General features: G+C 42.0%; 1 protein-coding gene across 2 annotated transcripts in view; it reads right to left on the bottom strand.

Annotated features, from left to right (window-relative positions):
• SLC1A2 (solute carrier family 1 member 2) overlaps positions 1-27,092 on the bottom strand; it is an 85,110-nt gene that overhangs the window by 33,110 nt on the left and 24,908 nt on the right. The window lies entirely within an intron of this gene.

The raw sequence follows: 27,092 nt of genomic DNA, 5'->3' as shown, positions 1-27,092 counted from the left end.
GGTCTTCTCCATGTGTTTAAAATCTAAACAGGAGTGTTGAACCTCTGGTCCAGAAGATGTTCTTAGATTACAACTCTCATCATTGGCCATTCTGGCTGGAGGGACTTAGAGGACACTGATATCTGAGGACAGTGGCAGACACCACTTGCCACTGATCTAAAAAAATCAAATACAAGAAATTGGGGGAAATTTCTTAAAATGAGAGAAATTGGAGGGGGGAAATGAACATGCCTATATAAACACTGACAGAAAAGCAAATGGAAACATTAGGAGGGACTGAACAAATCGGACCTCCACAGCAAAGCATTTGGGACACAGCAAACAACCAGAGAAAATGTTCACTGAAGAAAAGAAAAAGGAACTACTGTTCAGAAAGCCAGAAAGAATCAGAAGAATGCATAGATAGTTGGGCGAGAGCAGTGCTTCTCTTCCGGAGTTCTCCCAATTCCTAAGTCTTTCAATTCAGCCACTGCATTGAAGCTAAAGACTTCCTGCTTGAGTGATGTGGAGCCAGCTTGGTGTGATTCAAAGTAGCTCTTTAACCACGTTCTTCAGAATCTGAGGTATAGCCTTCTCTTTTCTTTTTTCTTTTTATGGTGCCATCTGCCTCATCACAGCTGCCAGCCCCAAACGTTAACTTTTTAATGAGATTGAAATATGTACTTTAATGAGACCAAAAACTTTTAATGAGCCTCAAAATCAAGCATAAGGCTTGCGCTCCCAACAATTCTACTTTATGTGATAACTTAAGTATTTCACGAGTTGTTTACAGCTCAGGCTCAACTTATTATAGATTGCATCTCTGTGTCTCTGTCGGCCAACACATCTGAACATTGCTACGTCAGAGCTGCTTCACATTAACTGAGGTTCAACAGAAAATGTGTTGCCTAAATACCAATACCCAAGAATGAACATGGATGGGAAAGAGACTGCTTCATACTACCCACAAAGACAAGGATTGTGGTTCCTGACTTTTCCAGCATTCAGCTTCCAGATCTAGAACAATGAAAGAGAGAGAACTTTTCTCTAGCCACCTTCTCCACACCATACATAAGAAAACAAAACACCCTGAATAAAAGAAACGTCTGCATAAAAGGAAGGAGATGAAGCATAAGGGGACATCAAAGACAAATCAGTTTTTGTTTGTATATTCATGTTAAGGTTGTTCTTTTTCATTGTGCAACTCATGAGATAAGAATCACCAGGATTTGAGCAGGACGATGATGACTGTCTGCCCTCCATGAAATGGCTTGGAAGTGAAGAAAAACATGCTTTCACAAAAAAAGTTTGCATTTGGAAAATGTGAAGACTATCTTGTGACTTTATTTCTATGATGTTTAACTCCCTAAAGCCTAGCAACTTGACCCTTTCTGCAGAAATTTATTGAGAATCAGAAAATCCATATTCACATCTCTGTTCTAATTCAAGGGGCACTGAATCACTTCTCCATGAGTGTCCAGCAACGTGGCTTGGGAAGTTTATCATCATGGAAATAAAGTCACACAGTACACTCTTCACAATTTCCAAATGCATATGTGACAACATTTAGCCTAAGCAAGCTGTCCCCCCCCCCCACAATATGCCTTGTAAAATGTGGATTCATTTCTGTCAGCACCATCTTCATTTTGTATGTACTGTTGAACAATTCACACATCATTGTTTTCCTGGACATTTGTCTTGTTTTAATGAGCCTGCATTTTGAAAGAGGATTCTTTGATTTTAGAACCATGGTATCAAAATTCTTTCGTTCAGAATCTTGTATTAGTTGCAACTGCAAATGTCCAACTCTCCAAAGAAACTGTATTAGGTCAATGAATTGCAGAAAAGATACAGAAACACTGTGGCTGCTTTTCTGGGGATTTCAGCCCACGGGGCTAAGGTAAGTAAGTAAGCACAATATACATTTGGGGGGGGTGTGTGGAAACTCAGGGTAGAATAGCAGCACTGAAGTGTTCATAATTAAAACAATATTTGGTTTAATAACTTTGTCAGGGGCAATAAATTCTGGCATCCTTTTCTTTCAAAGAAGACTTTTTCTTAATAACCTTTCTAGATAGTTGCTTCTCAGGGACACCAATTGCTTGCTAAACGGTTGTCTATATTTACCCAGAATCTGGTGAAGCATTGAGCTCTAGTTCAGCTGCAACAGGCAAGTTTATGAACATTTTGGACATTTTTGTTACATGCGGCGGATTGCAGGTCAGTGGCTGGCTGCTAAAAGGCAATTCTCGCCACTGAGGCTACCTGGGCCTCCAGTGACAGAGAAGAATCCAAAACCACTACCAAACTGCATATCTGCTCCTTCAGGGCAATTGCAACCGTGTTCAGGGCCAACTTCTTGAACATGGGACCCCCTCACCCACCCATCTTACCAGGAGTCAATTTCCCCTCATCCATCCCAACATTGCACCCTGCCTCTCCTGATCCAGAAGTTGTGATGAAATAGAGTGACACCTTGCTTCAAACTCCTGGTGACAATTCTCAGCACCTTCATGCAGATACTAAACAGAATTGAGGGTAGTAACTGCGTGGGGCCCAAAAAGTACTCCCCAAGTGCTACTCTCTGGACTTGGTCCCTTAGATAGGAACAGAACTACTGTAACACAAGGGCCACAATTTCCATTCCATGGAGCCAGGAGGATATCATAGTCAATGGTAACAGAAGCCACAGAGAAGAAACAAAAGCAAGGTTGTGCTCCACTATATTGATTTTAATATAAACCAACATGGAAGGAAATAAAGATAAAAATCGTAACTTCTATGAGTGTACTCATTGCTATTGCTACTCATTGCTATTGCCAACAAAAAAGAAGAAATGGCCATCATCCCATCTTAATACTGATGGGAAAAACATACATTGGAGACGAGGGTTGCAATCTGCAAAGCAAATGAACTCTAAGCCTGTTCCTTCTTCATTTCACTACATCTCCTATGCCAGATATGTTTATATCATAGTTGGAAGAAACTTGTCTGCTGTAAATTGCCTCCAGTGAAATGGTAACGTTTCACAAGGAAACTGATGCACTTTGGGTAAAATAGTGGACTTTGAGCATATGCCTTGGAGAAGATGAATAAACTAATGAGAGAAGGTTTTTCATCCCTAAGACTGACCATCATGGACACATGAGTTAAAACTATTTGTGCAACGTGAAAAACACCATTGTTTATCTATCCTTTTATCATCAGTATCAAAAACAATGCAGCTATTTTAAACAATTTTGGAATGAGAATGTGCTCCAATGTGGAATATGCTGATCAAGTTCAAGTCTTGATTAGGTTCTTCCACAACCACCTCAAACAAAATCTATATTAAAACCCCACTGAAAAAATGCAGAACTTGGTGAGGTCCACTGCACACCGGTCATTGAGTATGTGAGCTGTAGCACCAGATGGCTCAAGTATTGAAGTTCTGCCTTCGCCTACCAAGAAAAAGACAAATACAGTACTGTATTTGCCCAAATGACCTTGACTTCTAGCACTCAAGCATTCTGGGGAATCTTAGATCCATGTGTGAACAGTTCAGATCCATTAATAAGGACAGCAAAGCATAAGAGGAAGGCATCCTTTCCAGGGGTAGCCATTCCTAGCAGTGACTTGGAATAAATATGAACTATGAAGTAACGACTGCTTAAGATTCTTCTCATACATCTGCATTTTATTATATGGGGTTTAAGCATGTTTCCACTGTTCTTTCCTTGGCTGCTGTTGTCTGTGCTTCTCATAGATGCTGCCAGGAGATTCTTAGCTGCAGAATAGAAACCTATCCAAATGCTCCCCCCTCTGCTAGCTCAACTAAAGCCAAGATAAATACTGAGATTATTTGTTTGGCCCATTCGCTTACTCCGTGAGAGCTTCTGTGTTTCAAATGACATATATGTGTAGTGAAACATGCATAGGTTAAACTACTGGACTTTAGAGGGATCTGCACACAAGGTATATATTATTGACTTTCTATCTAATGATTGATTGATTGATCGGATAAAGATCTTACTATACATAGATATATAGCAAGTGCTCGTTCAAATGGTGAGTGGGGAGAGAGCCAGGACCTATGAATTCAGGGTGGGTATCAATACTTGCTGGGTACCCAATACTGGGAAATTGCTATGGCCCCAGTGCTCCAGCAGGACCTACTGCTGCCACTTGCCCTGAGCCCCACATTAAAAAAAGAAAATTGCTTGATGCTCTTTGCCAGGCATAGGCAAACTCAGCCCTCCAGATGTTTTGGGACTACAGCTCCCATCATCCCTCACCACTGGTCCTGTTAGCAAGGGATGATGGGAGTTGTAGTTCCAAAACATCTGGAGGGACGAGTTTGCCTATGCCTGCTCTTTGCAGTGCTGGATGGTTGGATTTCATTGACATATTAATTTCCTACAATCTCCCTGATGCAGTATCACTCTGGAGCATTGTGGGAAGTTAAAATGCAGAAAGACTCAGGCACTCGATCCTGCTTCAAGTACTGACCAGAGTGCTGCAGCCACCAAGCAGGCCTGATAGGGCAGACCAACTGAGGAAAATCTAGATGCCACTTTGCCTACAGCCTTCTCATCCCTGGGGCTATCCCTGTATGAAATGCTAGGCTGTGTGGTCCAGACATGGGAGAGAAGATAAAATGATGGCCAGCCCACCAGCACGGTTGTTGTGGTGCTGACTTGCTAGTCAGGATGATTGTGAATCCAAGGAAATCTAGATTGCCTTTGCTGTGTCAAGCAGTTATTGAACATCATCCCTTTCATATACATTACTTCCAGTTGTGTATATTAGACTAACGTTATAAGCCTGTGGCCTGATTTTGACTCCTAAGTCCCTCATAGCATCACTGGTTTGGGCTAGGCAATATTTGTTTACCAAGGTTAATTTGAATGGATTGGCACTGATACAATTTCTAATTTGGGTTTCTCTGACTCACAATAGTCTACTAGTCTGATCCTTGATAGCAATCTTGAACATCTGTGCAATAGTTGCGCTTTTCACATGGAATACAATGTTGCATTTTTACACATTGGTGCCATTTCAGTGAAATCACTGCTTCAGGTTTCATAAGGACAAACACAGGCCCCCTTTGGGCATCATTTGCATGAAGAGGGGCAAAGCATGTTGTCAGGGACTTCCAGAATACGTCTCCACCCCCACCATGATGGCATCCATTTCTTCCCAGTCCCATCACTGTCCCATGAGTTAGCATGCACATTTGAGGGTTCCTCGAGAAAACCTGTTCATTTGTCCTGATTTGCTTGCACAAATCTTATGTGGTAGTTAGACTATGTCCAGTCTTTATTTAGCATCTTATGATTGGTTTACACAGCAGTTATACAATGACCATTCATCCTGATTTGCTTGTGGGGTGCTTATACACCTTACCATTAAACATTCATTCACCCACACTTTTCAGTGGATCTCCTTGTTATGGTCTTAGCTGCCATGTGTGCACCTTAAAAACAACAACTGTGTGCTAGGGTGACTGGTTGCTTTAATCCATTTTAACTGGGCAAGCCTAAATTTCTGGTTTGTGCTTGAATTTCTCCTAACAATTCAGAAGCACTCTAAGTCATGTGTGTGTTGAACTTTCAGGCCCACCCACTCCCATGTTTCAAGTTTGTGCTGGGCCTAGAGAAACTGTGCAAAAGACCAAACAGGCCAACCAGTCAGGCAGATTACAGTTTCAGGGAGGGACAAAGAGTAACAGAATATAACTTTGTCCTACCTGCCCTAGTAGACCAGACTGTCAGCAGTATCTTCCTGCTTCATTGTAAGGGTTCCTAACTAGGCTAGAAGCAGAGAACTCAGGACAGATCAATTGGCCACAGGTGAGGCTGCATTCCAAGGCAGCTGCGGATAAGGAAAATTGATTCCTAATGGAACTGACCGTGCACTTATCTCAGTTCAGTATTATAATTAAGGCACAGAGGTGAGGTGAGCTCAAGAGGCAACTGCAGCAATCCCTAGGGAAGTGGTTGCTTGACCCATATTACCTAACTTGGGCTTTGAGTGAAGCATCTTAGCAGTGCAGTCCTCCACGTTTACTCAGAACTAAGTCCCACTAAGTTCAGTGGTGCTTTCTCCCAGGGAAGTGGGCATAGCAGCCTTCACCAACCTGGTTACTTCCAAATGTTTTTGGACTACAGATCCCATCAGCCCTGGCCCAGAGTTCTAGTCCAAAACATCTGAAAGGAACCAGGTTGGTGAAGGCTGGAGTCCAAGATGGCTGCCTTAGGGCCAGATTCAATGAAACTGTTGTACTAGCGCTAGTGAGAGCTACTGCAATTAGCCTCGCTAGTGCAACTGTACCTTTCTTCCTCTTTCCCCCCTGTGCACCCCCACCCCAAATTGGCTTGGGATGCGAGTGTGTCCAGGAGAACCCCCAGAACAGTATACCAGAGGAGGTGAAAGGAGATTATCCCGTCTAGTAAGGAGAAATGCTTGCACTAATGGAATGATTGTAATAGTACAATACTGAGTTCCATTCTTAAGCACACTTATCCTGCCTGATCCTACAGCTCCATGTCATTAACACATCTTATTTCCTAAATTATTCTCTCTCTCTCTCTCTCTCTCTCTCTCTCTCTCTCTCTCCTGCCTTCATACTTAATACCTTCCCCTCAAAAAAACCCCCAACAACTCTAATTGGGGTTGTTATCATCACTGTGATTTCTTACCAGGCAGCATCGCCCTTACAGAGTCATTAGGCGTAGCCTGCTTTCATTAGTTAGAAGGAGCAATCCCATTAAGAGCCATTTGGATACTAGACGATGAAAGCAAAACAACCCCCACCCTAAATCCCTTCATTTTTGAGGATGTGCTACCTTTCTGTGAGATTTTAAAAGGATTACAGAAATCAAGTGTAGCATAATAGAATCTCTTGTGACAAATTATTTTAGGTCCTAAAGCTTAGTATGTACGGCTTTATCCTTTTTGACAGCTGTTTCTTGGAGCAAGTATATATGATCACAGTGCAGCCTGATTTGATGAGTGCATGCCATCTGGTGGAACCGAAAAGGCTTTTTGCAAAGGGAAGCTTTGAACGATCCAATTCTTCTCATCTAGAGTAAAGCATTTTTCCTGGTTCCTTCCGTAGTTTAACAGCAATCTTCTTTTTCAGGGTTCCTCTTTACCCCTCCTTCCCTGCCCCCACTCTCAACCCAATAGAATCCTATCCTTCACACACTGATAACTGAATGCACTGCTATAAAAAAGATTGAAAGGAAGCCTCAAGGCCCCCTGGTGTGTATGTGAAATGAACCAAGCGGCAAACTAAATAGGTTACCCAGGTGTGCTATTTTTATACTCAGCCTTCCTCAGATGTGTCTGAAATCAGAAAAATATATATACCGTATATACACTGAACATCAACAACAAGTACCGTATATATTTGTCACGTTGTCACTTGGTGGCAATACAAAAGTGATAGTGCCCACTCTCTGAAATGCCTTCTCTCAGGTAATTGATGAGCTGGAGACAGTAATGGTCTTTAAACGCCTTTTAAAGACCAATGAGTGGGATTCAACTAATGAGTGCTTGTCAACAGAAGCCCTGGACAAGGAAGTCACACGTTCCCATTCTCTGGCCCATTGGACATATAAGGTAACAACCTGGGAGCTTCCAGCTGTTATTTCAACAATGGATGGCTGGGGATATGTTTTTGCCCAACTTTTACAGAATCTTGATCAGGACTAGAATATGGAGAGAGGCATTTCTGGGGACATTAATTGTCCCCTATCTCTAGTTGCTGCCAACACTTTTGTCCCAATGGGAGATTCTTTCAATATAACCAAAGAGAAATGAACACAGAAGAGTTCAAGGCCCTGTTCCAGTCAACATTCATTTGTTCTCCCTGATTCCCACGCCCAACCAAGTATGTTTAAAAATTTAGAAGTCTTGTGTTTACACTGAACAGCGCTTAACAGTGTTGTTGTAGATTGAAGAGTAAATTCTTTGCCCCGATTTTTAGCTGGAATTATCCTCAGTCATCTCAAAAATGACAAATTGCATAATATTCTCAACTTCAGAAATGTTCTCTGTGACTGCGTGTTTTCTCTTGCAGATTCTAAAGTGCATTATATAAACATAATCTAGGATGAAATGGAGAGTCACAAGGCAGAACTTAAAGGCAATGGCTAAAAGGCAGCATAACGTGATTAAAGAACTCATGTGTTTACACAGTAGGCTTTAATTCCAATGCTGATTTTTCACAGGAACCCATCTACAATTATTATTATTATTTATTTGATTTATTACCCATCCTTCACCATAAGGCATTGCTCATGGACTTCTGCCTCACCTTGCCTTTGGAGCATGATGAACAAACGAGATGAATTTTAACAGGGAGAAATGTAAAGTATTGCACTTGGGCAAAAAAAATGAGAGGCACAAATACAAGATGGGTGACACCTGGCTTGAGAGCAGTACATGTGAAAAGGATCTAGGAGTCTTGGTTGACCACAAACTTGACATGAGTCAACAGTGTGACACGGCAGCTAAAAAAGCCAATGCAATTCTGGGCCTCATCAATAGGAGTATAGCATCTAGATCAAGGGAAGTAATAGTGCCACTGTATTCTGCTCTGGTCAGACCTCACCTGGAGTACTGTGTCCAGTTCTGGGCACCACAGTTCAAGAAGGACACTGACAAACTGGAACGTGTCCAGAGGAGGGCAACCAAAATGGTCAAAGGCCTAGAAACGATGCCTTATGAGGAACGGCTAAGGGAGCTGGGCATGTTTAGCCTGGAGAAGAGGAGGTTAAGGGGTGATATGATAGCCATGTTCAAATATATAAAAGGATGTCACATAGAGGAGGGAGAACGGTTGTTTTCTGCTGCTCCAGAGAAGCGGACACGGAGCAATGGATCCAAACTACAAGAAAGAAGATTCCACCTAAACATTAGGAAGAACTTCCTGACAGTAAGAGCTGTTCGACAGTGGAATTTGCTGCCAAGGAGTGTGGTGGAGTCTCCTTCTTTGGAGGTCTTTAAGCAGAGACTTGACAACCATATGTCAGGAGTGCTCTGATGGTGTTTCCTGCTTGGCAGGGGGTTGGACTCGATGGCCCTTGTGGTCTCTTCCAACTCTATGATTCTATGATTCTATGAACAGGATATCTCCCCACCTCCCGGACTTGAGAACTTGGAACACATAACATCTCTCCCTTTTCAAGATTCCACCTCAGTTTATTGGCTCACATCTAGTCCGTCACTGTCTCCAAGCACCTCAGCTGTAATGTATTTCAATGTATTTATTTCTCTTTCCTCTTAGTTTTAATGTATCTGTGTGGAGTTTGTTATCTGGTTGGTTGGTTGGTTGTAAGTCACTTTAGGTTGCCGTGGGCAAGATAAAGCGACTGACAAATTTAATAATAAATAAATAACTACTGCCTCTCCTGACTCGGGTGGAGTAGAGCAGGAGAGCTGGGTGTCATCTGTGCATTGAGGACAGCTCCTTTGGTGCTCAGCAGTGCACCCTCTGAATAACTACTCTCTGGGAAGCATTATTAAGGTAGTTACGGAACAACGGAAGTACAGTGCCCCTGACCCTCACCTCCCTGTCACATTCCACAAGTATTGAGTGGTATTGAAAGCCACTCAAGGAGAAAGTCAATGGTACTGGAAACCACTCATTCAAGGAGAATGAGCAAGGTTGCAGACTCCACATCTCTCTCCTAAGAAATGATCTCTCCCCCAACAAATGTCATTTACCAAGGTGACCAAGGTGGTTTCAGTGCCAAACTGGCCCCAGAGCCAGACTGGAATGGATCAATCGGTTTTTCTGATTTAATCCATCAGAAAAGAGCTTTCATGAATAGAAAGGAGAGGGGAGCCCTTTTTGCTGATTCCCTGTCCCCCTTACAGTCTGCTCCCAAGGCTTGGAGTGTGAGAGATGACATGGAAGGCTGACATTTTGGACCAGCTGTAAGGGAAGCCACACAAAAAGTATGGGGCAGTAATCTAGTCTTGAAGTTACCATTGTTAGGAAGATCTCTCCTGGATGAGGCCAAAAGTCCATCTTCTTCTTGGAGCCAGGATGGAGTTTCTCATTTAAGGTAGACACAAGGTGTGTCATCCCAGTTCTCCTTTTGAGAGTTAGGAGCCCACACCTTTTGGGTTGAATTAAGGCTCCTGCAGAGATATTTATCTCATTGTAGATCACTTTCAGTTGTGACCATTTGTTAGTCCCATAACAGTCTTGGGTCTTCATCCCAGAGCATGAGTAATGTGCTCTAAAACGTCTCATCATCATCATGATTTTGAAAGAGCATTTAGAAAGCCCTTTTGCTATCTATTTATTTTGCAACACTATTTTAAAATTGCAAGCAAAAGTCTGAAATCATCATTATGAGCTGCAATTTTAAAAAGTTTTATTAAAAGGGGGTTTGCACATGTTTTAAATAATAATTTGCTTATCATTAGTACTTAACAAAAGGTGCATTCTTTTCAAAGTCAGCCATGTGTCAGATGTAGTCTATCAAATTCAGAAGACCTTGCATTCATAGTGACTTCATGACAAAAGTTTAAGGAGCAAAATGCATTGTATTCAAATCTCTGATTCATGACTAAGGCAGTGATAGACAGATTAAAAATGTGATAATTAGGTTACATCAATAATCATGCTGTGAGCAAAAAATATCCAGAAAATATTCAGTTCCACACTGGGAATTCTGCATTTATGCCATAGTGTTTGGGCATCGTCTCATTGAAGTTCCCTGCTTTGAAGTGCCAAATATTTCAGCTGGGGTGATTTAAATCACATTCTTAACTCCCATTGATATCAATGGCACTGCAAAATGCTTAAGCCCATTGTGTTATACGTACTTGGGAATAAGTCCAATTGAACTAAATGGGACATACCTTTGAGCAGGCCTGTTTAGGGCTGTACAGTAACCCTGGGTGGATTGTGCCCTGCTTTTCCTGTTATGGTGACTTTCAGTACTAGAGGCTTTTGAATGGGATAGTGCCCAGAATCTGGGGTTCTCAGAACCCTGCTTTTCTGCCATAAAAAGCAACTTTCTAGAAGACTGATTAGGTCTTAATAATAAAAATGCCCACGCTCTAAATATTTATTTTTAGAAAATGTCACTTTATGCACAATTTTAACACTTCTTGCCACAGCCACTTAACCTTTAAAAGGATCTAGGATGGAACACTTTGTTTCAATTTGCATTACAGAATTTTATAAAATGAAGTCTGGTGTTGTTAATGCTTACTGCTCTCTGAATATTTTAAACACTCCAGCAATTGTGTTTTATGACTAAGGCCTTGACGTTGTTAAATCATGTCTTTCCCCTCCGTAGTCATGGAAGAAACAGGGCTAGGTTTAACCATGTTTTCTCAATGCGATTGTGGGAGAGAAAGATTTCTGCCTCTCAGTTTTACAAAAGCTTCAGGTAGGGTTTAGGATTTTGTTTGGCATCACACAGGGAACAAAAAATCATGTAGATGTTTTGGGACTCTGAGATTGGAGCTCCCCCCCCTTTTTAAAAAAAAAACTACACCAAGGTTCCAGCCATCATAATTGTGTAAAGATTCCTGAAATTTATGCCAGAAACAAGAAATTGCCCAGCGGGTCTTTCAGATGCTTAAACTTCTGTCAGTGCTTGAATTATGTGTGCATCACCAAGAAGAGAACAAAAGAAGCAAAGATTTGCATTAAGTTTGTACATACGAATATATGTACATACAAATATATGTATTTATATGTAGTGGTGCAAGTTTAGAAATTATCATTACAATTTAAATAGACATGCAACATGCACCACCATGGTAGGGAAGACTATGACTTGGTAACCTGTGTGGCTATTCAGTGTGATGTCCAGATGTTTATGGGTAACTCCCTTTGTATGGTTCTTTATCTTTAAACTAGACTTGAACCAGACAGAATTTTAAAAAGAGGACTCCATCAAATAGAGGACAGCCCTTTAACTAGAGGGTTGTCCTCTGTAGGGTAGGATACATGGCCACTCTAAGCAGATGGAGATGTTATATACATGCCTTATAGTGAGCTGTGGTCCACAACAGCTTATGACATAATAAATTTGTTTGTTTCTAAGATGCTACAAGACATTGCTATTTTTAGACATACATTCATTGACACATAAGTCAGAGGCTCTGCCCATTTGCAGCAACAGAGAACAGGGACAGCTTAAGGTATATCCAAATATTTTTAAAACTTGTCCTTCAAGAATCCAATTCCTTTTTAAAATAAATGCCAGATCTGTCACCCCATGGCCTTTTTGTAAATTCATTATCCTTTCAATGAAAGTGGGGACAAGATTTACTTCCTACGGAACAACTGGGTAGAATCCTACCTGCATTCCCCCTCTTTGGCTCCATAAGTTTATATTCCAGCAAAGCTTTTTCATTCACATAGGTTTGGCTGAGAAAGGAACCTGGCAGCCAGACTAGCAACCGGAGGCTTTTGCAGGTCAAATTAATAGTGTGCCTGTTCCACTTTGTGATATCACACTACAGCTGTAGCTGTTGTGCTTAATTTAGGAGTCCGTAATTTCTTTCAGAAATGGGTGGTGTGAGAGGAGTTGATAACGGCCACCAAAAGTTTTCACTTAGCACAGCAGCTGCTTTTCCCTTATGGATTGCAACTGCATGTCCAAATAATAGCTACCGTACTCACTGATGACAATAAAGCTAGGGTTTGCTCATGCATTATTTTCCCCCGAAGGTGCTGAATAAACCCAGAATGTATGGAAATGATGGCAGTATTGCTTCCTCTACACATGCACGCAAATACAACTGACCCAACTTCAAGTCAGGCATCTGTATGCACTGCGGTACCACAAATGCACATTTCCCTTCATTTTTTATCCTCATGCATAAATAAAAGATTGGATTGTGAATCAAGCTAGACGCTACATGGCAGCCAATCTCTTCAGTTAACTCAGGATAAGCAGATTAATGGGGGTAATCCAGACTGTTTAAAACACCTGTTTCTTCATAAGATCATTTGCTACACCAATACCCCCTGTTTCTGATAAGCAGCACTAGAAAGGGAGCCCATCTCACCGAGTTGGACTTGTAACCGTACAACATACTTTTCTTCTTCTAAAGAAGCTTTCCGAAGTTAACCGAGGTCAATCTGTGTTCCTCTGTCTCTCACTCAATATGCCCCTTTAATCTCCTTATGTTTTTATTTCTCAGACATAAGACACACCATTTGTGTTAGTTGATTCAGAGATTTGGAGTATCACATAACTCAGCTGCTGCCTTCTGTCATTTCCATAGGTGAGGGAAGTTACTTTCAGTTATACAGACATTCTTCTTGGCCTCATGTCCCTAACATTTGAAACTTCTAACAACATAGACGGATAGATGGATAGACAGACAGACAGACGGATGGATAGATAGACTTATAATGGCACAAAATAAATAGAAAAAAAGAGTTTAAAATAAAACTTCATGAAGATATAAGCCATATTTGGGTTTCCTCCTCACAACAATCACATGGAGTGAGAAAGCAAGACTGCTAGTTCCACTCCCACAAGTCCTACTGGCCTCATCCTCCTCCATTCACCTTTTGGAGAGAGGAGGAGTTCTCTAAATGAGAGCTTGTTCTATACGTGTAGACTCTTCTGTGATGTGAAATCTGGACTGTGCAGGAGTCTACATCACGAAGGGAGCCAGAATACATGCAGCAGGTTTCTCCAGGGTAGGGGTGGGGGACGAAGTGGCCCAAACTCTTCTGCTTCCATTAAATGCTGAAAGAACACATACCATCTCAGTAATCCTTACTCATCCTTGTGGTCTTGCCACATTAGAGGTGGGAGTGGGAAAGGCTGAGGGAGAGTAAGATACCTAAACCTACTAGGGGAAACCATGATTGAGTCAAGGCCCAAGATTGGTACAGGACACTTTCCATGGCCGACCCATCTCCGTAGCCACTGGGCTACGGCCCACCCTCCTTTATTTCCTTTCCTGGTTTCTTAATTTATAATGAACAAGTTCCAAGTTGTCACAGCTATAACAAAATAAATAAAGTGGAAACATGAGTGCATGAAAAACGGGATTATTGGGGAAAGGTTAAAAAAAGGTAGGGCAGCCTATGAGCAAAGGTAATTTGGAGGAATCCAGAGCTCGTATGGCTATCCCTACAATTCAGTGCAGACTGTCCAAGCAGAAATCCTATTACCCTACCTCCTTGTTTTCTTTGAGTGGCCATCTGTGTTGCCCACTGCCTCAAGCAATATGGCAGAAGGAGGAATCCTTCATGGGATCAGGAGCCCCGCCCTAGATTGACAGGGCACACCTTTTCCTGTATGTGCCCTTTTAACTAAGAGAGAACCAGCTAGGTGTCTTCTTCACAATGCATAAAAAAGTCCGCCTCTGTTAGCTTTGTGATATCACATATTATGGGGCATAACCCATCTAATTATATTTAATTGTATTCATGGACTTCCTGCCTTTTATTTGAAGCATGCTTCAGCTGTTTCTATTAGATCATTCAGCACACTGCTAAGGACCTCCAAAACTTCCCGCTGGTATCTTATTATCAGTCTACAGTTCTGTCCCATCAGTTTCCATTAGCTTAGAACACCAGTGTGAGACTGTGTGCAAATTAAAAGGCAGGATCAAATTAGCTAGTGTGTTAATTACAGTAAGTGTAAGGCAGAAGAGACTCCCTAGGGTCTCTCACCTCAGTATTCCTCTTAATCCTCCATTGTCCTTTAGAAGACCATATTGCGCCGATCCTTCCTTCTGGCATGAAGACTGGGTGTGATTAGATCTGGAATTTTCTCTTACATCAGTTGGTGTCTGATGCTGGACCTAAGTGATGAGGGTCATTCTCTGCTGGCTATTATGTAAGCCTATGAGATAAACAGGCTGCAAGAGGCCTCTCTACTTATTCAATACCTGGAGCTGAACTCCACTAAAACACACACACACACACACACCCCACACCACTCAGGATATAAATGATTATCACACACTCGGAAAATGCTCTGTAGTGCTATTATTCCCCATGGTGCACACATTTATTTTTTGTACCAACAAGTGTTTTTTTTTAGGGGGGGGGTTGGATGAAAAAATTCTTTATTGAAATACCAACAGGTTTTGAGGTTCCTCAAGCCATAGTTTAGAAAAGCTGAAAGAAACTCCATATCTTCCTCTTTGCGTGACAATTAACTCAACTTCTCCTTTACATCTGCAGCTGTGGCAGTGGATGTGCTGGACTGTCATTTATGCTCTGGTAACCTCTAGGTTAGATTACTGCAATGTGGTATACGTGGGCCTGCATCTGATGATGGTTTGGAAACTTCAGTAGGTGGAAAATCTGGGGGCCACGTTGCTCACTGGGGCAAGACAGATTGAGCATATAACACCTAGACCAACTACACTGGATGCCAATTAGTTTCCAGCCCAATTCAAAGTGCCGGTTTTGACCAATAAAGCCTTAAACAGCTCAGGACCGCAATACCTCAAAGACCGCCTCTCCCCATATGAACCAACCTGAACCCTATGATTATCATCTGGGGTCCTTCTTTGTGTGCCCCCTACATGAGAGGCCTAGATGGTACTGGCCCAAGAATGGGTTGTTTCAACAGGGGCTCTCCCTAGAGAAGCTCACTTGGTACCTTTGTCACATATCTTTAGGTGCCAGTCAAAAATATTCCTCTTCTCCCAGGCCTTTGGCTAATTAAACCATCTATGGACTTTTAAAAAGAGCATTTCTGCACCATGGGAGTCATTTGTGCTGCCACAGTGCAGTTGCAGTGCAGTTGTTCTTTGTGGTCTTGCCCTTTCCCTATTAGAAGTTCCTCTCACAAGAGCCTGAAAAAAGTGAAAACCATCACACTAAGTTGCAAACGATTGCTCTAACCCTCCTTTGAAGCATTTGCATTAACCTATGATATCATAAGGGACGCGGGTGGCGCTGTGGGTAAAACCTCAGTGCCTAGGACTTGCCGATCATATGGTCGGCGGTTCGAATCCCCGCAGCAGGGTGAGCTCCCATCGTTCGGTCCCAGCTCCTGCCCACCTAGCAGTTCGAAAGCACTCTTAAGTGCGAGTAGATAAATAGGTACCGCTTTATAGCGGGAAGGTAAACGGCGTTTCCGTGTGCTGCGCTGGTGCTGGCTCGCCAGAGCAGCTTCGTCACGCTGGCCACGTGACCCGGAAGTATCTCCGGACAGCGCTGGCCCCCGGCCTCTTAAGTGAGATGGGCGCACAACCCTAGAGTCTGGCAAGACTGGCCCGAACGGGCAGGGGTACCTTTACCTTTACCTTTATGATATCATAGATTAACAGAACATAAGCCATACATTTCACCTTATTTTTAAATAGGTGTGAAAAAATGGCCATTCATTTTGCCTGAATTTGAGAACCACACAATTTTAAGTGGTGGAAGGGAAACATTTAAAATGACCTATTAAAAAAATAAGTGTATGCACTGCCTGTTTTATGTGCCATCTGTGCTGGAAATAGAACAACTGTAATTCCATCTCAAAATTGAATTATGCAGGAAAGAAAAGCAGTCACAAGGAAAACTAACCATTTAATTTATATTATGCTCCTTTTGTTTCAATTGCAATAAAGTCACATATGAATCACTTATACAAATATGAAGCAGGTTTATGCAATTTATTTTTACAATGCCTGTGTTTGAACCTCTTTTAAAATTTCCGGACACCCTCCATCTCACATTAAGCTTGATTGTTTTTTTAAGGGATGAGATTCCATACATATTATGGACTTCAGTAAGCTCTTACTTAGCTTTATTTTATGGAACAGTTATGCCATCCACATATAACATAGATTTTATATGCTCATTTCACCAGCACAGATCATGTCAACCATATTCGCATCATTCCTATGACTGATCCCCTTTTCCTTTCTAGCCTTTTTCTTAGCAGACAGAGAAGTATACAGTATTATGCAGTCCACTTAAAGGGCATACATATGAGAAGCAAGATGAGTAAGAAATTATGAGTGCAAAAAGCAAGTTTTCACAGACCAGACAAGCAGCCATGGTTGCAGATGCATAGCCCTGCAAATGAAATAGGGCCAAACTTTTCAGATGTTTGATAGTAGGGTTGGAAGCCAAATCCCCTACTCTCCACATCCCTAGCCAGTCAAACAACCTGACTGCACCTTCGTTCACAGAGTTGTACATGTCCTCTATTGGATAAAACATTAGCTATCTTCACCTTGTTTTAGAACTGGCAGGCAGAACAATCAACTGGGTCTGAAAATTATGAAATAGATGGGATATTCACGGAAACCCAGGTTCATTCTTCACCTATTTTCTGAAACATCCTCAGATAGTGCCTGTGGATTCACAGGGTTTGAGTCACATGAGGACTAGAAAACTGGGTTTCTTAAATTTACAGCTGACAGAATGTCAAATATTTGTGTTTGCCGAGTGAGTGAGAAGAACTGTACAATATGCGCAGACCAGCCGGTATCCTGTTTTCTTCTTTCTAAGCATTTTCTTTCGCTGCTGATTCCCACACCACTTCCTGTAACATCATATTGTAAGAGCAGCACCAATTCACAGCCCAATTCTTCTTCAGAATGATCATTTGGTAATTCAAAGCAGCAGAACAAAGGAGGGCAGAAGGGCAAAAACCTGCAAGATTTTGTTGCTGCACAATCACAACAGAGCCCTTATAAATATGTAGCCAGAAAATTTACTTAAAATTCTCAGTAGAGACTTATGCTGCTGTAATGCACAAGCCCCTGGAGAGAATTCACTGTAACTTCAGTCTGATTTCTGATGGATGTGATTCACACAAAGAGGAGAAGATGCCAAGCCTTAATGGGATAAATCTAGGTCTCTAAATAAGCACAGACCTACAGACCTTTATATAGCGAGACAGCTGAAACGTGAAGCGTGGATTTTTGTAAAGCACGCATACCAAAGCTAAATAAAGAGGAGCTTTGCTAGTTATGTAGAACATTTTTAGGTTTGAAAGTTGAAACACGTCCCATTACAAATTTAGCAGATACTCTGTCTGTGCCCAGAATAAAACCTGGCAGACTGCAAATTAGCAATCGCTTATGTCGTTTCCTCTCATTTGTCTTCAACAAGAGGTTTTTTGGTTTTGTTTTGCTTTGTGTGATGGCCCGAAATGGCATCCTATGCAACAAAACCTGAAGCTGAGGATGGGGAGTGGCAGCCTCCTACTCTTTGGTTTCAGCGATGCTTCTTTAGAGGCCAGGTAAAAACGTTTCTCTATAACCAGGTCTCATTAAACAACCTACAGCCTTTTAAATGTATTTGTGGGAGTGGGGGTGGGTATTGGTTTGGCTCTGGTATTTTTCTTTATGTATTTTGTGTACTCATTTTGTATATTTACTTTGTGAACCGCCCTGCGATCTTCATAGAATTTGCAGTGTTCGCTATGTGAAACCACTGCATCCCTTGGCTCTCTATGTTTCTCATTTTATTTCCCCTACTTTTAATTCTCTTTATTTAGGCCAGTCACTGACCCATTCATATTTTGGTTGCCACATCTGCGAAGCAGCCTAGTCTTTCATTAACAATATGTTTAGCTTCTATTTTTAATTCCAGAATATTCTGAAGGTCACCAAATAAATATTATTTTATTAGATCTAAACATAGCGGGTTTTGTGTTTTTTTAAAGGACTGGCATGGAAAGAAAATCAAGCACATTGTACTGTACTCAGGGGGACACCCATAAGCACGATTATCCAAGCTGTCTTACAAACTACATATGCACAAACAACGCATCTCTCACTGTACAGCCTACAGGCTCACTGTCATCTGCTATTCATAGAATGCCCCAAATATAGGACTCTTTCAAGCAATAGTTGCATTACAGGAAGGGAATTGAGTTGTGGGGGGAGCCTTAGGATTCCTGTGACATCTTCTTTATTCATTTAACATGGTCTGGTATGCCATTTCTGCTCATCGCTGATTAGCCCTAGAGCTTTCTGTTCCTTTTTTCAACTACAGGCTAGTTAAGAGAAAATCTCACCCAACATGGCCTCAGTGGAACCCCGCTTGTCTGTTCCTTGCCATCCTGATTGCTTGTTCAAGATGACAGAATTCATATGCTGTGTTGCTGAAAAATGCATGTTGATTCAAGGCAGTTTCAGTGCCTCCCTTAATGATGCACACGTTACTGTATTCTGTTGCATTTCCCCTCCCTTGTCTCCCAGAGGTCTCTAGGGAACCAAAGACTCTGTATTTCATCTTCCTTAGTATAGGCACATAGCTGCAATTATAGGAAACAATAACAGTGTCAGCTAAGTTCATTTATCTTTTACTGTAACAGGGGAAGTAGGGAATGAACAGTGTGAAAAAAAAATCCACAACCCTATTCCTTTGGCATGCTGCAGAGAATCTCTCTCTCTCCCTCTTTGTTTGAGATCTCATTTCTCCATTACACTGGAGTGTTTATGTGAGCATGTGGATCTAAGTGATGGTCTGTATGCATTCATTTTGCATCAGTAATATTTATCCAACATACAAAGACACATTTTCCCCCTGCCTATGTTCCAATGCAAAGTGGAAATTAATTTCACTCATTTGAAAGGCATGTAAAATGCCCCCCGCTTCTTCTCACTTTAGCCTTATTTCAGGATCCCCCCCCCCCCCGGTTTAATCCACATGCAAAGCAGAGACAAGTGCACAACCTTTGCACCCCACTGCAGTCCCCATCACCATCACCCACGCATTGGTAAATGGGTGTTTGCCTGTTCATGTAGGCTCCCCGCACAATGTAGTGTCCTGACTTTCCAACCCTTGAGGGGTTACAGGGGAGCAAGGGGGCCGGATCATGGAAGCATGATTGTCTTTGTTCTCTCTTCTCATGTGTTGATTCAATGCAAAAGATTTGGGTAAATGGGATCCTTGCTTAAAATACACAATATACAATTGCATGCATCTTCCCCTCCATGTTTTATGTTAAAAGCATCAGAAAACTCATCTCTTAACCAGAGGACCATTAGCAACTGGAGCAGGGGCTCTTTGACCTTTCTGCCCTGCCCTGCCTGCTGTTGTTGTTTTGCTGAACATTCTTGTTCAATAGCTTCCCCCCATGCAGGGAAAACCTGTTTCCCAGGGTATGGTCTGAAGGTTCACTAGGCTACCACCTTGCTGATGCTAAGCATGTTTGGGTCTGATTACTCCCTGAATTAGTGACCACCTGGGATACAGGCACTGCCTTGGGTTCCATAGTAGAAGAAAGGTGGAATATAAATGTAACAAAAGAAATATATTCCCATGCTGTTTTGGGTACCCAAACTATTTTTCTGCCATCGCTGGGGGGGAGACTTGAGTGGGAAACTGCCCCAATCCCCAGTAACCTATCTTCCTGAGGCTACCTTTGGTCTTAATAGGGAGGAGGAGACATGAGGTGAGATACATACAGCAGGTCCCATGTAGTCTTTTCTGGAAGCAGTGGAGATGCTTGTCATGCTCAGAATACCATGATAACTTAGGAAGAGCTCTCACAAGCTAGTATATTTGGGAAAGTGTGGAAAGGGAAAGGAGGAAAACTGGCAGCAGGGAGATGTGATAGCATCAGAGGAATTCTCCCTGTCCAGAGCCTTCTCAGCTTTGAAGAAGCATTTGAGAAAGCCTGATCTTTTCCCTACAGCTTTCCAAGAGGAGTGAAACCATTATGAATCAAGATGGGCCACTTTTACCTATCACATCCTTCTTTGGTCTATAAAAGGCCTCTCCTGTTTTTCTTGATGGACTCGCGATCTCCACCCTTTAGAACAATTCTGTTCCCTTGCTGGTGTTAACTTACACTGTCGTGGAAGAAAGTTAGCCAAGAACCAGTGGTGGTTTTCCCTTTACAACTAAGTTCAACTCTAGCTTGCCAAATCATGGGTTAAAAGAATGGCCACAGGTTGTCACAGAATTAGAGATCAGGTGAACCAGCCCAAAGACAAGTAAGGTTTCCCAGACAGGAAACTACAGTGGTACCTCGGGTTAAGAACTTAATTCGTTCTGGAGGATTTGTTCTTAACCTGAAACTGTTCTTAACCTGAGGTACCACTTTAGCTAATGGGGCCTCCTGCTGCCACTGCACCGCCACTGCGCTGCTGCTGCATGATTTCTGTTCTCATCCTGAAGCAAAGTTCTTAACCTGAGGTACTATTTCTGGGTTAGCGGAGTGTGTAACCTGAAGCATCTGTAACCCGAGGTACCACTGCATACACATAGAATCTGCCATGTTCCACAAAATGTGGTACTTCCACTCTTCATGTTAAACAGGACATTCCCATAAACAGAAATATGACTACTGGACTCCTAGAAATGGGTTGGATCAAGAGGCATATATTCTGAACTATTAGGGATTTAAAAACTTTAAGGAATTTAAAATTGTTTTCAGGCAATTAAACTACAGCTAAGCCTAATAGTTCATCTGGACTACAGATTATTCTGCAGGGCACTGATGTAAGCAAAGGCAGACACATCTTAATTCTATTTCTTGGCTGTTTCATTCAAATTTCAAAGCTAATTTACATTTTAGCTCTACTGACCTCACTGGACTAGCACCAAACATCACTCAGGTCTTTGCCATCTACTCTGTTTATTTAGGTGTCAGAGGTAATTTGACAATGATTCCTTTCCAGCGTTTAAGGCTCAATAACTGTTTGCGCCATTACTGCCAGCCCTGTGACAAATTTGTTCCAAAATACTAAGGTGTTTCCATGCAGATGATATATGAAGCAATATTTTGCTGCACTAATGCTTCCCAAGTGAGCTCCTTAGAAAGAGAATGCCAACTGGAATCTAATATTTCCTAGCACGTTAATTACAATCTCTAAAATGCTAATGTGGGATATTTGAAAAACAACGTTCCACTTAGTTTTCCAGAGATATTTGGCACAACTTAAAATTACTCTCATTGTGCTGAACTGATGCTTTAGAAACAAGATATAGCTGAACAAATAATTAAAAGTATATGGGTCACAGAATCAGAGTTGGGGGTACCACAAAGATCATCTCATCCCATGTCCTGCCAATGCAAGAAACCCATAATTGAGGGGTTTTTTATCAGCCTTGGATTAAAAATGTCTTCAGAAAGACAAGCAATGCTATCATTGCAGTATGCTACCTTGTGAAGCACAGAGTAGCTTATTTATGCTGAAGTCACAGTAAGAATAAAAGTAACACTTGGATTCAAGTTACAAGAAAGAAGTTTCCAACTAAACATCAGGTAGAACTTTCTGACAGTAAGAACTGTTCAGCAGTGCAACGAACTCCTTCGGAGATTGTGGACTCCCCTTCTTTGGAATTTTTAAACCAGAGGCTGCATGCCTATCTGTCATTGATGCTTTAGTTGAAATTCCTGCTTGCACAGTGTTGGACTAGATGACCCTCGGGTGTCCCCTTTCAACTCTACGATTCTGATTCTACCTTTATACCGTGCTTTGTAGAGAATAAATCCTCTGCAATTTTTGCTGTGCTTGTTAGTCTCCAGAAAGGATTATTATCTACTGTCTCTACTGTATCTTTCAAGTTCAGCATTCTATATATGCCTCATACAGATATATATTTGTATGTTTCTGTGCATAAAGTCAATAAGGAAGGAAGGGCCTAACAGCTTCCAAGTTCTTCCTAAAGTTCTGTTGAAATCCCCCCCCCCCTTTTTTAATTCAAACTCATTCATTTGGGTCCTACCCCCTAGCTAAGTCAGTATAAACCTTACAGAACTAGAATGCCACATTGCTAAAATGAAACCACAACTGATGTTATAACAGGTTAACATCAGTAGCAGACAGAGGGGACAAATAATACCTTCACTTGCTATTCATGAGCTTGCAAAGAGTGGACCAGCTGCAGTGCAGAGCAGCTACAATATGATACAGTATGTGTATTTGCAAGAACACCTTTGCTTACTCTTCAACCACTGTTAAGAATGCATACTATATATCAGGGGTTGGGAACCTTTGGCCCATTGGCCAATCTTGGTCTGCCAGAGGGTGCAATTTTGCCTGTGGGATCATTTTGCCCCCCCCCCTCAATTATGCCCAGCTGTCAATCAGCTGGTATCATATGTGATGCCAGTTGATTGGCAGAAGGGTGGGGTCAATTCTGCCTTGGAACAGATGCCTACAGCCAATGAAGCAGGTTTTAACATGTTCAGGGAACATGTAGCCCAAGGAAGCCTGTCGAAAGAACTTTGCCAGCCCTATGTTTATGATGATTTATTGAAGGTCTCAGGGCGGTTCACAGGATAAAATCAGAAGAGAAAACCACAAAGTATATAATCAAAATAAAAACAACAGCAACCCAATAACCCCCTCCCCCCTAACCATTTTAAAAGGGCATAGGACGCCAATCAAATCAACCAAAGGCCTGGTTAAAGAGAAACATTTTTGCCTGGCACCTAAAGGTGTATAATCAAGGTGACCACCCTGGGGAGAGCATTCTACAGATGTGGAGCCACTGCAAAAAGAAGGCCTGTCCTCGTGTTGCCACCCTCTGGACCTCTCATGAGCAGCATGGGGCAACGCCACTTGTGGCCAGCTGGCTGTTGGGCGCTTGGGAGCCCCAAACAAGAGATTTTGACAGCTTGGAAGCCCCCAGCCACCTGCCAGTCATACAATGTCATAATGATACAATGTGGTTTGCTGAGGTGGAGGGCTCAAATTCGGCCCACAAGGCCAATCCTGATGAGAATCTCACTCATGGAGGCAAAAAGGTTCCCCATTCCTGCTATACATGCCAAACATGTGAAACATGTTTAATCAAGTTATAAGACGAATGCAAGAGAAGATACTTTAGTACTTCTCATGGATGGCAAAATAGTGCATGCAGGATAGAGAATTTATTTCTACCTAGAAATAAAAAATTAAAATTCAAGTGTCACCAAACACAAAGCAGTTAACATTATCCATATGACATGATCAAAAGGATGACTGGGCATCTAGGCATTGTGTAGGTTCTGCAAAACCAGTTTCAGGACTGGAAAATCCCCACTGTTAATGGTTGTGGGTTTTACCTTTGCTCCATTAATATTATCTATTCTAATACCATGTAAAGTCTATAATGAAGAGCAAAACAAACACCCATGAGCTTCGATTGCCTTTAATCTTGTTAATCACCCGTCTCCAAGGAAGATATGGCAACCTAATTTGAAGATACCGAAAGGTGTTGACACTGCTAAGTAAGTCAAATTTAAATCTTTGCAGTCTTCAGGCCTATCACTGCTTTCTCCTGCCACTATTCCATTTGTTAAGGAGCCCTCTAAGATTCCTAACAAACCACTTTAAATTAAGGAGAAAGGCTGTGTTTGCTTTGAGTTTTTGTGTTGTCATCTCATGTGCATTTGGGAAAGGCAAAACTGTGGCCACTGTGCAGACTGAGGCAAAGAACAAAATGGCTTCCCCTATATTCTATGTATAAAAGCTGACTGGACTGGCAATCAAATATCAATTGCAACATTCTCCACAGTCTCTTTGAGGAGCTGCACAGGGTACACACAGCCTTATCGACCAACATCTCACCACCACTCCACGACCCACAGCACCTGCCACCTGGGGCCTCTTTGTGCCCACTGGTAGGGTCAGCCCTGTGCCCAATCTACCACTGTTTTCAGGAAACCCTTCCATTTTTTTACCCCTGCAAATGATGCCCACATACCGTCTGAACACTTGTGCTCCACATTCGTGAATTACCTATGGCCATGAAATGACAGCTCTATTCTAGAACCTGAACAACCATGAAAGGATGGATTGTTCCAACACCCAAACTGGTAGCTGGATAACAGAGTGACATCCCCACCCCACAAATACAAAAAGTTGGTTCTTCCTGACTTCACATACAGCTTGGAAAACCTGACCTATATATTCATTGGAAGCCTCATTCAGCAAGACTGCACATGCACACCGCTAAGGCAGTGTAACGTAAAGCAAAGAGCAGAGCCACAACCATGTTGAACTTTTGCTTTTATTTCCCCCCCCCCAATGTAGATCTGTGCTTTTTTCAACCACTGCATCACATAATCTATTCCGTAACCTCCCTGCGTACTCTCTGTGCCTCTCTGTGCGGATAAATGCGCAGTAGTTTATTTTTAGTGAACTTTTTCAAAGAGTTTTATTTTAAAGCCCAGCTAATCTTTGCTGGTCCACGGACAAGGCTGATCTCTTGATAAATCTTAGTGCAGATTTGTGGTGAGCTGCAAGAAGACACCGAATGCCTTTTCAATTAATCCTCCTTCATAGGCCCTCTTGCAAAACCAAAAGCATTATCCCTCCAAAAAGGCCAGCTGAAAGACTCGAGTGGCACACCTACCATTTGTGATTTCTCAGAATCTCCCAGATAACAGGCATGCTCAGACATGCACCTGCCTTTTATCTGATGGCTTTCATTTTCTTCACGAGATATTTTTAGAATCGTGGTGGAAAAACCAATTCACACTGCTGAAACGACTTAACATGATGCTTTTTTATCGATGCAAAATTCACATTCTTTCCTAATGTGGCTGAATAAAATAGAAAGGAGAAGATGGAAGAGCTGGGGATAGGGTCTTCCAATATTAGATCAAGAGTCTTCTTTCTTAGGTTGTGCATGGAGCAGGGAGTTTCTGTGCTCTTTTAATTACACTTCCAGACTATTGCTCTTTTCAGGTGGGATTCCATCACATACTGGCATGTTCAGGTTGCATAATTAAAGCTAATTTGGAGCTCTTGCACAACAAACCCGCTTGCCCCCTCCCCATTTTCCCCCAATAAGGAAAATGCAGTGGAAAACATGGGGTAACACTTGCAGTGACACAAATCAGAGTGAATGCTCATTAAGTAGCCAAGGCCGCCTAATCTGCCTGCAACACATCAAGGTGAATTTTCAACAAACAGTTCAGTTGAAAGTGCCCTGAGAGGCACTTTAATGAGAGGTACATTCAGTGCCATTTAAAATAATAATGTAACAGCACATTTTGTTTTCCATTATATGGGAGATGTTAATGCAGAACCCATCTTTACTTTTTCTTTTCCTGTTGCTGACTCCTTTATCATTCCAAATCAGATTCCGAATGAAGAAGATAACGCAAGACCAGAGCAACAATGAAAAATGCATTTGCTAACATTTCAGGCATGTGCTGCTAAGCACGCGATGGCCACTGAATTCCAGAGCAAGCACAGTGTCTCATAAACATTTGCAAAGACTCCATTACTATAAATGAGGTGGTGATCACGCTCTTTTCTCCTGTTATGGGCACACATTCCAGGCCTGTATCTCTCTCAGTTCCCTGGACTACCTCTGAAGGAGAAATGAGCGTCTTGAATGTATATGCTCTTTCCAACTTGTGTAAAAATCATAATGGACACTGGCTGAAGTTCTTAGCAGAAGGTAGGTAATTAGCAACAGTGATGAACGGGAAATGCTTTGGGGTTGTTGGTTTTTTAAAAGAAACCACAGTATGCTTGCAGCCACACACTATTGATGTATGCTTGAAGCCATACAGTATTTTTAACCTCATTCATAAACCAGTCAATGTGTACAAAAAGAAGTATTAATCACATCAGCTAAGAGACCTGATTGTTTCCGATTCAGCAACTGGATATTGTTATATTAAAAGCATTCCTCTAGTCTTTGTGAGCCAGCCAACCTTCTCATTCCCTCTGCGTCTTGAATAGAATTGAGGCAGAAGAGCACAGAGAAAATGTACTCAAACCTCAACACAGCAGGCATGCAAGGCAGTATCAAATGTGTGTTACACATATCCGGGCTTTCTTGAATGAAACCCATTTCCTAGATTCACTTTGATCAGGGTTTAGGCTTGGTTTTGTTATGGGAACTGCCTGGGTTGCCCAGTTTACCTCAGTTGAGAGAAGGGCATGGGGAGTGTGTTCCTGTGAACTTTCCTCAATCTCTCAGAGGCTTTTGATACCACCATCCAAGGTTTTCTGCAGGGGCGGCTGTGAGTTGCGGGTGGCAGCACCATGTTGCTATGGTTCCAATCTTGATGGGATGGTTGTTTTCAGAAGGTGGTACTTGGGAAGTTTTGTTCAGCCCTGTGGAGACTTGAGGGTTCTTTCTTCAACATCTACATGAAACTAGTGAGTGTGGTCATCAGGTGTTTTGGAATACATTGTAAGCAACATGCTGATGACACACAGGTATACTTCTCCGTCACAGGTGCAGCAGTGCTGGTTTGATC

This window comes from Podarcis pityusensis (assembly GCF_964106645.2).
Source record: "Podarcis pityusensis genome assembly, chromosome: 1".
Taxonomy (NCBI): domain Eukaryota; kingdom Metazoa; phylum Chordata; class Lepidosauria; order Squamata; family Lacertidae; genus Podarcis; species Podarcis pityusensis.
The sequence above is the reverse complement of the archived record's forward strand: the minus strand, read 5'-3'. Positions and strand labels throughout refer to the sequence as shown.